Source organism: Oncorhynchus mykiss, chromosome 32, assembly GCF_013265735.2.
Source record: "Oncorhynchus mykiss isolate Arlee chromosome 32, USDA_OmykA_1.1, whole genome shotgun sequence".
NCBI classification, from domain to species: domain Eukaryota; kingdom Metazoa; phylum Chordata; class Actinopteri; order Salmoniformes; family Salmonidae; genus Oncorhynchus; species Oncorhynchus mykiss.
Genome location: NC_050572.1, coordinates 33,927,381 through 33,939,483, shown reverse-complemented (window position 1 = coordinate 33,939,483; position 12,103 = coordinate 33,927,381). Strand labels below are relative to the sequence as shown.

General features: G+C 40.5%; 1 long non-coding RNA gene across 1 annotated transcript; it reads left to right on the top strand.

The window, feature by feature from the left end:
• The first annotated feature begins 90 nt into the window (after positions 1 to 90).
• Positions 91 to 11,829, top strand: LOC118946458. Its single transcript, XR_005041291.1, has 6 exons — positions 91 to 466; positions 9,768 to 9,864; positions 10,011 to 10,064; positions 10,293 to 10,342; positions 10,491 to 10,534; positions 11,248 to 11,829. It is a non-coding gene; the product is annotated as an uncharacterized LOC118946458 (long non-coding RNA).
• Positions 11,830 to 12,103: the final 274 nt, after the last annotated feature.

The following is a 12,103-nucleotide window of genomic DNA, read 5'->3' as shown; positions in this document are numbered from 1 at the left end:
TTCGCTACTTGCGCTTCAAATTAGCAAGCAAGTGGCACTGGCTGGCTAGTGTGGTAGCATTTGAAGAGTAGGTACAGTACATTGTAACACTGGTGCTGTTTTATATTAAAGCTGCAATATGTAACTTTTTGGGGACCCGACCAAATGCACATAGAAATGTGTCATAGACATGTTATTCTCGTTGAAAGCAAGTCCAAGAAGCGGTATATCTGTTCTGTTCTTAAATTTAGTTTTTGAATCTTTTACTTTCAGTTTTGTACACTAGTTTAGGACAATGCAGAAGGCTCAGAGCGGTCTGGTAGGCTGTTTGGTGGTTTAAGCCAGCTGGATTTAGGACCGCAAGGACACCACAGAGCGTGCGAACAGAAGCAGCTATTGCCTGTGTGTTATGCTTTTTCTCTGAGTTGTAAAAGTAAGCAGAGCAGAAACGGGCTACTCTTTTTATTTAACTGATGTAGCTGGCAAGGTAACTGCTGTTTGACTTATTTTTAAAAAAAAACATTCCCGTGCTGAGCTAGTAGTGCAACTGACATGTAACGTTAGCCAATGTTTCGTCCCCTCTCGAATGAAGTTCTGTCTGAGGTGAATGAACTAGCTAGCTACCACAGCCAGTTCAGCACTAGCCTCCGGCTATCTGTCAGGTAGCAGTATCTGACATCTGTTGTCTGTATGGAAATGTTTTGTAGCCTTTATTTTGTCCAGTTTCAACAGAAGTAAATTAACTTGGCTTGTTTTCGCCAGTTGATGTACAATTGGAGTTACCAAAAGTTGGCTAATATTAGATGTTATTTTGGCCACAATCAGTCAGTATAGCAATGTAACTTTATTGGTCTGTCAGTTTCCCTATCTAATTCCCTACTAATTGACACGGTATAAACAGCTCTACAGGCTTCACTGTCAAGGTGCAAAGTCAATACACAGCACTATGCTCATCATGTCTTAAAACCACTTAAGGATCCGCCCCTTTTTTCATTTTTTTGCCTAAAATGACTTACCCAAATCTAACTGCCTGTAGCTCAGGCCCTGAAGCAAAGATATACATATTCTTGGTACCATTTGAAATGAAACACTTTGAAGTTTGTGGAAATATGAAAGGAATGTAGGAGAATATAACACAATAGATATGGTAAAAGATAATACAAAGAAATGGTAAAAGACAATACAAAGAAAGAAAAAAAATGTTCTTTTGTAAAAAAAAATTGTACCATCATCTTTGAAATGCAAGAGAAAGGCCATAATAAATTATTCTAGCCCAGGTGCAATTTAGATTTTGGCACTAGATGTGCAAGTTTTAGACTGATCCAATTAACCATTGCATTTCTGTAATTTATTTTTGTCAAGACTTCCCTAATGTGCCTCATTTGTTTATTAATAACTTTTCATGTTCAAAACTGTGCACTCTCCTCAAACAATAGCATGGTATTCTTTCACTGTAACAGCTACTGTAAATTGGACAGTGCAGTAGATTAACAATAATTTAAGCTTTCTGCCAATATCAGATATGTCTATGTCCTGGGAAATGTTCTTGTTATTTACAACCTCATGTTAATCGCATTAGCCTACGTTAGCTCAACCGTCCCGTGGATGGGACACCAATCCCAAATAAGTTTTAACAGGATCAGATGGGGACAGGTGTCCCAGCAGGGTCAGACAGCCAGGAAAGACCAACCTATGGAGCTCAGCTCAGGTGAATTTTCCAGTATATTTTAACAATCAGTGAATGGATACAAAGTTCCATCTTGAGTTGATGGGTAGACTACAGTCAGGGATCTGGGAATAATGGTAATTTCACTTACTGAACCATTTATTCTATTGAATAATATAATGTATAAATGAACACCCAGAGAGCAAATCAAGTGCACTTACAGGCCTACCGCTGGCCAATCAGATAGCTCAGACAACTGTGTCTGCACAGTTACCTTGCACTTCCACAGTTTCCTTGCTAATTAATCCATGTAACATGTAATTTAGCCTACAACGTCACAATACATTATTTATTTATTTTAGACAGGTCTAAAGAAGCATAATATGAAGGAAATGTAGTCTATTTCAGAAGAACAGAATAGCATACTCTGAGTTTTCCTTATGTTAGGTCCTGATCTGGCTAGCAGGCAAGATTTGCTTAGAATTCCGTGGCATTATTTTATAGTATGAAGAATACAATTGAACAAAGCTGAATAAAATAGAAAGGATATTTTCTCCAAACGATTTGAGGGAGCGCGCACATGCGGCTATTTGTGTTGAGCGGTTAACAAATAAATAGGTCCTCCTATCTGCTTAATTCAGAGTTATTAATGTAACTTTAGTTGTTCTACAAACGTTGGGCTATACGTTTAGATGTTTAATACATTGTAAGGCCTCATGATGCAACTCTAATGATGATTTGAAAAAAAAGTTGCTTAAAAGGCATGAGCTCTGCTTTTGAGAACTGTCCACATTTACTTTTCGTCAGGCAACAAGATGAAAAGGTCTAACGAACAGCAAAAGCACTAGCCTATGTCAATCTACTATCCCCTATAGTACAAACGTCAACCTATTCTAATCTGTGCGTGAAATAAACATTCCAAACATAGTCTGGGACCGTTGTGGGATGCAATAGATCCCAAACTAATACAACCACTAGCATCAAAAAAACTTTTTCAAGCATTGTGGCTGACGCAACAGATCAAAACGATTAGCTTAAAATGTTGATCGACTATTAGGTTATTTCTTCACATTAGAAGCGCAGCAATGCGCACATGGCAGTAAGCTATAAGTGCAAATGTTCCATTAGCGGGAAAACACCATTATCAAAAGTGACTGCAAATGCAATTATGCATGTAAATGCTTTTATTATAAAGGTGCAAAATGATCTTCCCCAAACTTGAAACTCATGTGCTGCTTATGTATGCCAGTTAGGCTCTACACCCGTTGTAAAGCAGATTAATGTGCTTAATTTTAACATGTTATTTGGCCACTTTAGTTGTGATACAAACCATAGCAAAACATATGGGCTAGGCTACGTATGGGCTAGGCTACATTACATCTTGTCTTTACATATACTAAATAATATATGTGTGAAATTTGTTTTAAATTTAGAATGGACCATTATCATTTACCTGTATCGAAACAGGGGCAGGGGAAAAATACATGTAATGTATGCACTTAAATAGCGAATGGAGGACGCTTTTCCAGTGGTTCATTTTCATGCCAGCCAGGTAGACTATACTCCTGTTGCAAATGTAAGCAATATGCTTAATACTAAAAAAGTTCAGAAATAAATATAGTAGGCCTAGCCTATAGAAAGCTGATGGGTTCCTCCTCCTTTTAGTAGAGGCCATCACTCTGTTTTCTCGCACAATTGCATGGCCTATAGAAATATTGTGCAACCTAAGCTCATGGGCTCTCATTAAGTGTTTGATTAGATTTTTTTCGAAGACATTTGCATTGATGTCAGGGATTAGAGGGACAATAGAGTGCTGAGTACCAGGCAGTTAGCAAGTTTGGTAGGCAACTAATGACCAGCAGCAGCATCAGAGCTTGAACAAGCCTAATTACCTTGACTAAACGGTCACGTGGAATTTGACTGCCTTCATGACTTGTGACAGCGGGTGTGGCGGTAATACAGTCACCGCAACAGCCCTACATAGGAGTAACATGAATTGGTGCATGAGGCAGAAATAATGCAGAGCGACTTAAGTTTCTCCATCAGCTGGAAGACTGTCCCCTTTTCTTAGTGTAGAGAGGAGGGATGATGAGTTGGGTGAGAGGTAGCCTCCCTCCCTGCCCTCACTGATCATCAGATGCAGGCCATCAGTACAGTAAAAAAATAAAATTATTATGCTCACTTAGCTGTGCCTCACAAGGAATACAACGAATGATCTATTACCAGTGTGATCATATACCTAAAATGTGGTCTAAAAATGGTCTGAGAAGAACAAGATTGGCAGGGCAATTCAAGCATAGCCAATATGCAGTGATAATGTATTGGGCTGCACAAACCTCATTGTTACAGAACTGTTTTTAATATGTTAATGTTGCATAGGCTTATGTTTTTTAAGTCATCTGAGCGGTAGATCTCAGCTTGCATTTTGACACAGAAAGGGATCTTGACTCAGATAAGGTTGGTGACCACTGCACTACACTGTACCTGCTTGTTTTGTCACAAACTGATATTAAGGCAGAGTGATTTCTGTATAATTTATCTTTAAGTGTGTAAATGCTGTGTTTATTGTTGCACATCAAGCTAAGCCTAGGAACGGTAAATCATCGGTGATGCAATGCACTGACAACATCTACACAATATTAGGGATATTATTTATTAGTAGCAAAACTTCACTATGACATTTTACATGATCAGCATCATTGAAAAAATTTGACGACAGCCTATTTACATGATAGAAAATCACCCTTCAGTTAAATCTCATGCTCGACTATGATTCACAAAAACTATAGGCCTACCATATATTTACATTCTTCAACAATACTGTACAGTTTTAATGACAAAAGGGATGACAAAAAAGTGGTTCAGTTGATGTTATGATGGCAGATTTAACACAACCTTTTGGAGCACACAGATGGAAATATAGATCCACATTGAATATCATTCCAGCGTTTTTCACCTAAAGAGGAAACAAGGAACGCCAATTAGCTCTCCACTTGATTGCGAGTGCATGAGCTAGACTGGCAGAAAACGTCCTAAAGTTTGTACTGCTGCTGCACGGAAACGGACTCAAAACAGACATTGACTGATTTAAGTCTGGTTTTACATTTCCTTGCCAGACATGTTTTTCTAAACACACTCTATAAATGAAGCTCGATGTCATTTAAGGATATTGGGATAAGAGTTTGATTACTGTACCTCCATCGTTCATCATCATGCATGGCTCTCTGCCACCGACATTATTGGGTTCTCCTGTGAGCCAGTTCCTGTAGTCAAATCTGGAGCCGTCACTCCAGAGCCACACTCGGTTCTGTGGGGAAGAAGTGGTCTCAGTGTCAAAGAAACATAACCATAGAATACAAAACAATCAAATTGTTGCCAGTAGATAATACATAGGTAAACATGCTCTAATGTAGGCCTACAGTAGAATACTGTTTTTAAGATTTCCCAAACTTAGATCGGACTTCGTTGAGGATCACTCTACCTGAACAGCGTCAAATCCTCCAATCCAGGCAGGGGTAAAGTCTTCTGTCTGTAGTATGATCAACTCTTGCACGAAATGATACTCTTCAGAGCTGTGGATGGATGCAAGGTTTGCTCCGAAGTGCACACAGTACCGCTAGAGAGAGAGAGGACAGGAACGGAGGACAGAATATAATATCACTTAGATTCTATAATGGAAGTTTTTAAAAAACATACTTGTGTTCTTGCCACATGGACGCTTTTCAATGTATAATCCAGTGTGGAACTGCAGCACTGTGATCGGTGATACCTGGTGTATACCTACAGTGCCTTGCGAAAGTATTCGGCCCCCTTGAACTTTGCGACCTTTTGCCACATTTCAGGCTTCAAACATAAAGATATAAAACTGTATTTTTTTGTGAAGAATCAACAACAAGTGGGACACAATCATGAAGTGGAACGACATTTATTGGATATTTCAAACTTTTTTGACAAATCAAAAACTGAAAAATTGGGCGTGCAAAATTATTCAGCCCCCTTAAGTTAATACTTTGTAGCGCCACCTTTTGCTGCGATTACAGCTGTAAGTCGCTTGGGGTATGTCTCTATCAGTTTTGCACATTGAGAGACTGACATTTTTTCCCATTCCTCCTTGCAAAACAGCTCGAGCTCAGTGAGGTTGGATGAAGAGCATTTGTGAACAGCAGTTTTCAGTTCTTTCCACAGATTCTCGATTGGATTCAGGTCTGGACTTTGACTTGGCCATTCCAACACCTGGATATGTTTATTTTTTAACCTTGTTGGAAGACAAATCTCTGTCCCAGTCTCACGTCTTTTGCAGACTCCATCAGGTTTTCCAGAATGGTCCTGTATTTGGCTTCATCCATCTTCTCATCAATTTTAACCATCTTCCCTGTCCCTGCTGAAGAAAAGCAGGCCCAAACCGTGATGCTGCCACCACCATGTTTGACAGTGGGTATGGTGTGTTCAGGGTGATGAGCTGTGTTGCTTTTACGCCAAACATAACGTTTTGCATTGTTGCCAAAAAGTTCCATTTTGGTTTCATCTGACCAGAGCACCTTCTTCCACATGTTTGGTGTGTCTCCCAGGTGGCTTGTGGCAAACTTGAAACACTTTTTATGGATATCTTTAAGAAATGGCTTTCTTCTTGCCACTCTTCCATAAAGGCCAGATTTGTGCAATATACGACTGATTGTTGTCCTATGGACAGAGTCTCCCACCTCAGCTGTAGATCTCTGCAGTTCATCCAGGGTGATCATGGGCCTCTTGGCTGCATCTCTGATCAGTCTTCTCCTTGTATGAGCTGAAAGTTTAGAGGAACGGCCAGGTCTTGGTAGATTTGCAGTGGTCTGATACTCCTTCCATTTCAATATTATCGCTTGCACAGTGCTCCTTGGGATGTTTAAAGCTTGGGAAATCTTTTTGTATCCAAATCCGGCTTTAAACTTCTTCACAACAGTATCTCGGACCTGCCTGGTGTGTTCCTTGTTCTTCATGATGCTCTCTGCGCTTTTGACGGACATCTGGGACTATCACAGTGCAGGTGCATTTATACGGAGACTTGATTACACACAGGTGGATTGTATTTATCATCATTAGTCATTTAGGTCAACATTGGATCATTCAGAGATCCTCACTGAACTTCTGGAGAGAGTTTGCTGCACTGAAAGTAAAGGGGCTGAATAATTTTGCACGCCCAATTTTTCAGTTTTTGATTTGTTAAAAAAGTTTGAAATATCCAATAAATGTCGTTCCACTTCATGATTGTGTCCCACTTGTTGTTGATTCTTCACAAAAAAATACAGTTTTATATCTTTATGTTTGAAGCCTGAAATGTGGCAAAAGGTCGCAAAGTTCAAGGGGGCCGAATACTTTCGCAAGGCACTGTATATTATCAGTCTAATATATCTAAAGCCAAAAAATGTAAAGGATGCAACAGGTTCAAATGCACCTCAGCATTCATCCACGTCTTGCCGGAACGTACAAACATGAAACACCGTGCCCCGTACTTGAGCCAGCCAGGTGGGCAAGAGTCCCTGCTCCACCTCTCCGCCTTCACCACCTCTGAATGAGACAAGATATGATCATAACAAACTCATTGAAGCCTAACATTACCAATTTACAAAACTGAAAGCACTGTGTTGATCAACTGGCTTATGTAGAGGAAGGAAATTGGATTTCTTCTTGCACCAGGTTTCAACGATCAGTGTTGTAGTTCCACACTTTCAAAAGCTATTACAAGTTGCTCATTCATTGAAGACGGCGTAACATCATCAAGCACTTACCAGCAGGTGAGCTCTGTTCCATGTGGTTTTCCGTGACAGTTGTAACCTCTGAAGAAAAGAGATTCCATTTTCAAGTAAATAATGTGAGCTCTATCATTTCCGTATAAGCATGACATGTATTTTCTTGGTTTACTGTGTGTCTTACCTGTTGCACCGCTCAGAGCAAACGCAGCACAGAGAAGCAGGGAAATTGTAAACATTGCCATGGTGACGAGATCCCTTTGTTGTTAAAAACAGCACTTAGCTCTTCCTAGAGCTGGCCAAACTGAGCAATCGGGGGGAGAAGGGCCTTGGTCAGGGAGGTGACCAATAACCCGATGACCACTCTGACAGAGCTCCAGAATTTGTCTGTGGAGATGGGAGAAACTTCCAGAAGGACAACTATCTCTGTAGAACTCCACCAATCAGGCCTTTATGGTACAGTGGCCAGATGGAAGCCACTCCTCAGTAAAATGCACATCACAGCCCGCTTTGAGTTTGCCAAAAGGCACCTAATGGACTCCCAGACCATGAGAAACAAGATTCTCTGGTCTGATGAAACCAATATTGGAGGAAACCTGGCAACGTCCCTATGGTGAAGCATGGTAGTGGCAGCATCATGCTGTGGGGATGTTTTCAGCGGAAGGGACTGGGAGACTAGTCAGGATTGAGGGAAAGATTAACAGAGAAAAGTACAGAGACCTGACAGAGCTTGAGAGGATCTGCAGAGAAGAATGGGAGAAACTCCCCAAATACAAGTGTGCTAAGCTTGTAGCGTCATACCCAAGACGACTCGAGGCTGATAGAGGCCAAAAGTGCTTCAACAAAGTACTGACTAAAGAGTTGTCGTGAAATATTTCTAACCAAAGGAGAGAGACTTTTAGATTTCAAACCTAATTATTAATTATTGCAATGATGGTTGCTGAGAACCCACGAGCAGATTTGGGTTGCAGCTCTTTATAGCAAAGTATATCCTTCAATGTTCATGACAAACAACAGATGTGTAGAATTACACAAAGGTACATTCTGCTATCAAGCAACAGACAGCAAGATTTACATTGCGCCAGGTTTCTGTCTGTAGGTCATTTACTGTTTGTTGATACAGGGTTATCTTCTCAGTTTCGCACTCCTTAACACACATATACTAATGCAACATGGAATACTGGGTCCTCCTCACAATTTCTGAAGTCCAGTGTTCATCTGCATGTGGGACAGAAACTGGAGGGAAGGTTCACCTGGCCCTGGCAGACAGGCCAGCATTTCAGACAGGAATCATTCAATGGAATGCAGGCTGTAGTTTTTATCACTAAAGCCATCATAAATCGACTGCCAGCGTTAAGCTCCAGAGGTCCAACTCAGTCCCACAGACACAGATGAGAGAGTACTAATCAAAGCTATTCGATGCATAAACAGTGTTTAAACATAAGCTTGTACTTTTCTACCTTTAGGGTCTGAATACTTATGTTATTGTGATATTGAATTGTTTTATACATTTGCAAAAAATACATTACATGTTTTTTTAAAGGTATTGTGTGTAGATTGATGAGGAAAAACAATTTAATCAATTTTAGAGTAAGGCTGTAACGTAACAAAGTGTGGAGAAAGTCAAGGGGTCTGAATACATTCTGAATGCACCGTATGTATGGCATGTTTTTGTTTTTGCACCATAGGTTAGGTTTATTGGTGTACCTTGAGATTGTAGATAAAACGTGAACCCTTGACAGAGATCAAAACAAGCACTGTATCTTTAGTCAGGTGACAGGATTCCTGAAAACACCCACACATACACATCCACGACTGTGTACAATTCCATCCAACTGACTTGTAATCGAACAACACAAACTGCGCACATGATGTATCGGTGTATGCATTCCCATTCAACCCACCTCTAATCCCTAAAGCTAATTCATTTGTTTTAGAACTCCCAAACGCGACACTGTGTAACATGATTTAGGCAGCTCTTGATTGGATATTGCAATTCAACCTAATTTTACAAAGATTAAAGAGATGACTAAAAGATAAAGTGCTTGTTTTTTTTTTCATCTTTATTGATATTCCATCCTGATCTGGCAGACAGCGAGGAACAATTCCAAAATAACAAATCAAGGGCTCGCGTTTTAATCTATGGTGCAGGGAAAAAAACATGCCAAAAACATACAAACCAAGTAAAAGAAAAGTCTGATCGTTTCCTTATGGCCATGTGAGCTAACAGCCTCAAAGTGCTCTTCTTTCTCCATCTGAACAGAACCTGCAGAACTAACTTGTGGTTGACTCTAATGGCTAAGTCCTCATCTCACTTTCGACACTCTGTGTTGCTGTTTTGATCTCCTTTTCAGTGAGTTCTTTCTCAGAAATGTATTTTAATGTCTTGTTTTCAGAAGCCCATCGTCATCAGCGGCAGCATGGCAATGTTGACCATACCTCTTCTGCTCTGTGCGGCCGTTGCTCTGAGTAGCGCAGCAGGCAAGACACACAGTAAGACACACAGTAAGACACACAGTATCATGCTTACTCCACTAGAGTTGACAAAATATTGACACTTTTCTAACTTCAGACAGATCCATTGATGATGTTTTCTGTTATCCAGGAGGCCCTACCTTCACTCTTTTATTGTGTGACAGTTCTTGTTTCAGAACCTTTATTGGAGGGAAACATGGAGCAAACCCCCCCTATTGGTAAGTGTGTGTACATAAGTCTAGATTGCCCTGCAGACATTATTGAAAGTCATCTTTTACATAACTGGCATGTTTATTCATACCTATCCTTTTACGGAACCCTTTCTGGAGACTAATATGGAACATATTCCTCTAGGTGAGTGGGTTATTTATCAGGGAATACCTAGTAGTGGCAGAATGGACAAAATGAACTTCCCATGTCTTTCCCTCCATATGTTTCCATTTCAGTGAGGATATGGATGATGAGGGAAACACCTTTAAACAGAACCCACCTCTTGGTAAGTCTTTACCAGGAACACTCCCTTCACTAGATGCTTCCAGTAAGAGGTGTTCGTGTTAAAAGAGGAGCAGCGATCAAACAGAAATGCTGTGTAAATATTGCTATGAGAGCTATGATTGAATGCTTCCCTTTGTGTTTCACTGTAGAAAGCCTTGAGGAGATGATAGACTTTGAGCAGACATTGCCTCTGGTACGTTAGCGGATATTAATGTTTGCCAGTGAAACATGTCTATAGTTGTTTTGTTTTGCTTGTGACCCCCACCAGTGAGTCAGTCACTGCTATTTGAAACATGCACTTAGAGATATTCGTTTATCTCTGTCTTAAACCATGTCCTGTGGGTTCCAATATACCGGAAGCCTGATATACCCGGAAGCTGGACTCCACACAATATTCCAAGCTAATAGAAAATGTAAATTAAACAATAAGGGGAGGTTTAGTATTTTACATGAGGCATGCAGTGCCTGTTAAAAGGCCAACCACTTATAAGGCAACGTCAAACCAAGGAAGTTGATTTCAATTGAACTTCCCCTTTAATTCATAGTAGAGGATAAGCATGATACCTCTGCTAGGAGCCATGTCCTTGTATTATCGACAAACATGATGCAGCGTGAACCAAATTGGAACCAGCCCGTGGGGCATTGGCTCCTGCTTTCTGCCCCCTTAGCTCCTGGAAGGACAGACAGACAGGAATTCAAATGGACCAGTCGCAGCAACATTGTTCACAATCAACTGCACCCACACACACACAAAGTCTACTATGGAGTGTACAGTTAAAGACAAGAAAACACAATAAATTAAAGATGCTTTTGCAATGTTCATGGGACAATTCCATTAGTTCTATAGCATTTGCCGATCCGAGCTGTACTGGCTCTGACATTTTCTTTTCACATCGTCTTTTCCAGCACAGTTCCAGCAACAATTATGGATTGGCCAAATTCAAAACAGGTGCAGACTTGAGAAATGCACACACCAAGTCAAGGGGTTGTGGCTTTCTCCAGCAAAGGATTTGAAATAAGACCTAACAAAAATAAAGTAAATATCCAAAAAATTTAATCATCAAGAAAGTAATCATCAAGTCTATATTCTTGGTTTGCTATGTGTCTTGCCTGCTGCACCATTCAGACCAAAGGCAGCAGAGAGCAGAAGAGAAATGGTTGACATCGCCATGGGGATGATGGGGTCCTAAATACTAGATAGAGAGTCAGAGGGAAATAATGGCGGAAACAATCAGAATTCAGTGAAAATAAAACAGCAAAGTAAATGGATTATTTATTGAGTAGAGGACTTACCGGTTGCATTACGTCACTACATGACTGTAAGGGTTGCGGAACTGGTGGTAGTGAAGTCAGACGCAGGAGAGCAGAAATAGGTAATAGCCGGAGCAATTTAATTTCAAAACCAACGGCAATAAAAAAAATAACCTACATGGGTACAAAACCTGATGCTCACCAGTAACATAGTGCACAAGCACTTACAAACAAACAATTCCACACAAGGACATGGGGGGAACAGGGGGTTAAATACACAACACTTAATGAGGGAAATGGAAACCAGGTGTGTAGGAAAACAAGACAAAACAAATGGAAAATGAAAAGTGATCGACGATGGCTAGAAGACCGGTGACGCCGAACACCGGCCGAACAAGGAGAGGAATCAACTTCAGTGGAAGTCGTGACAATGACATACTCACTCGATCGTCATTACACACAAAAAAAACTACACGACACACCCAAAGTCTGCCGTCCGCAGATAGACCCT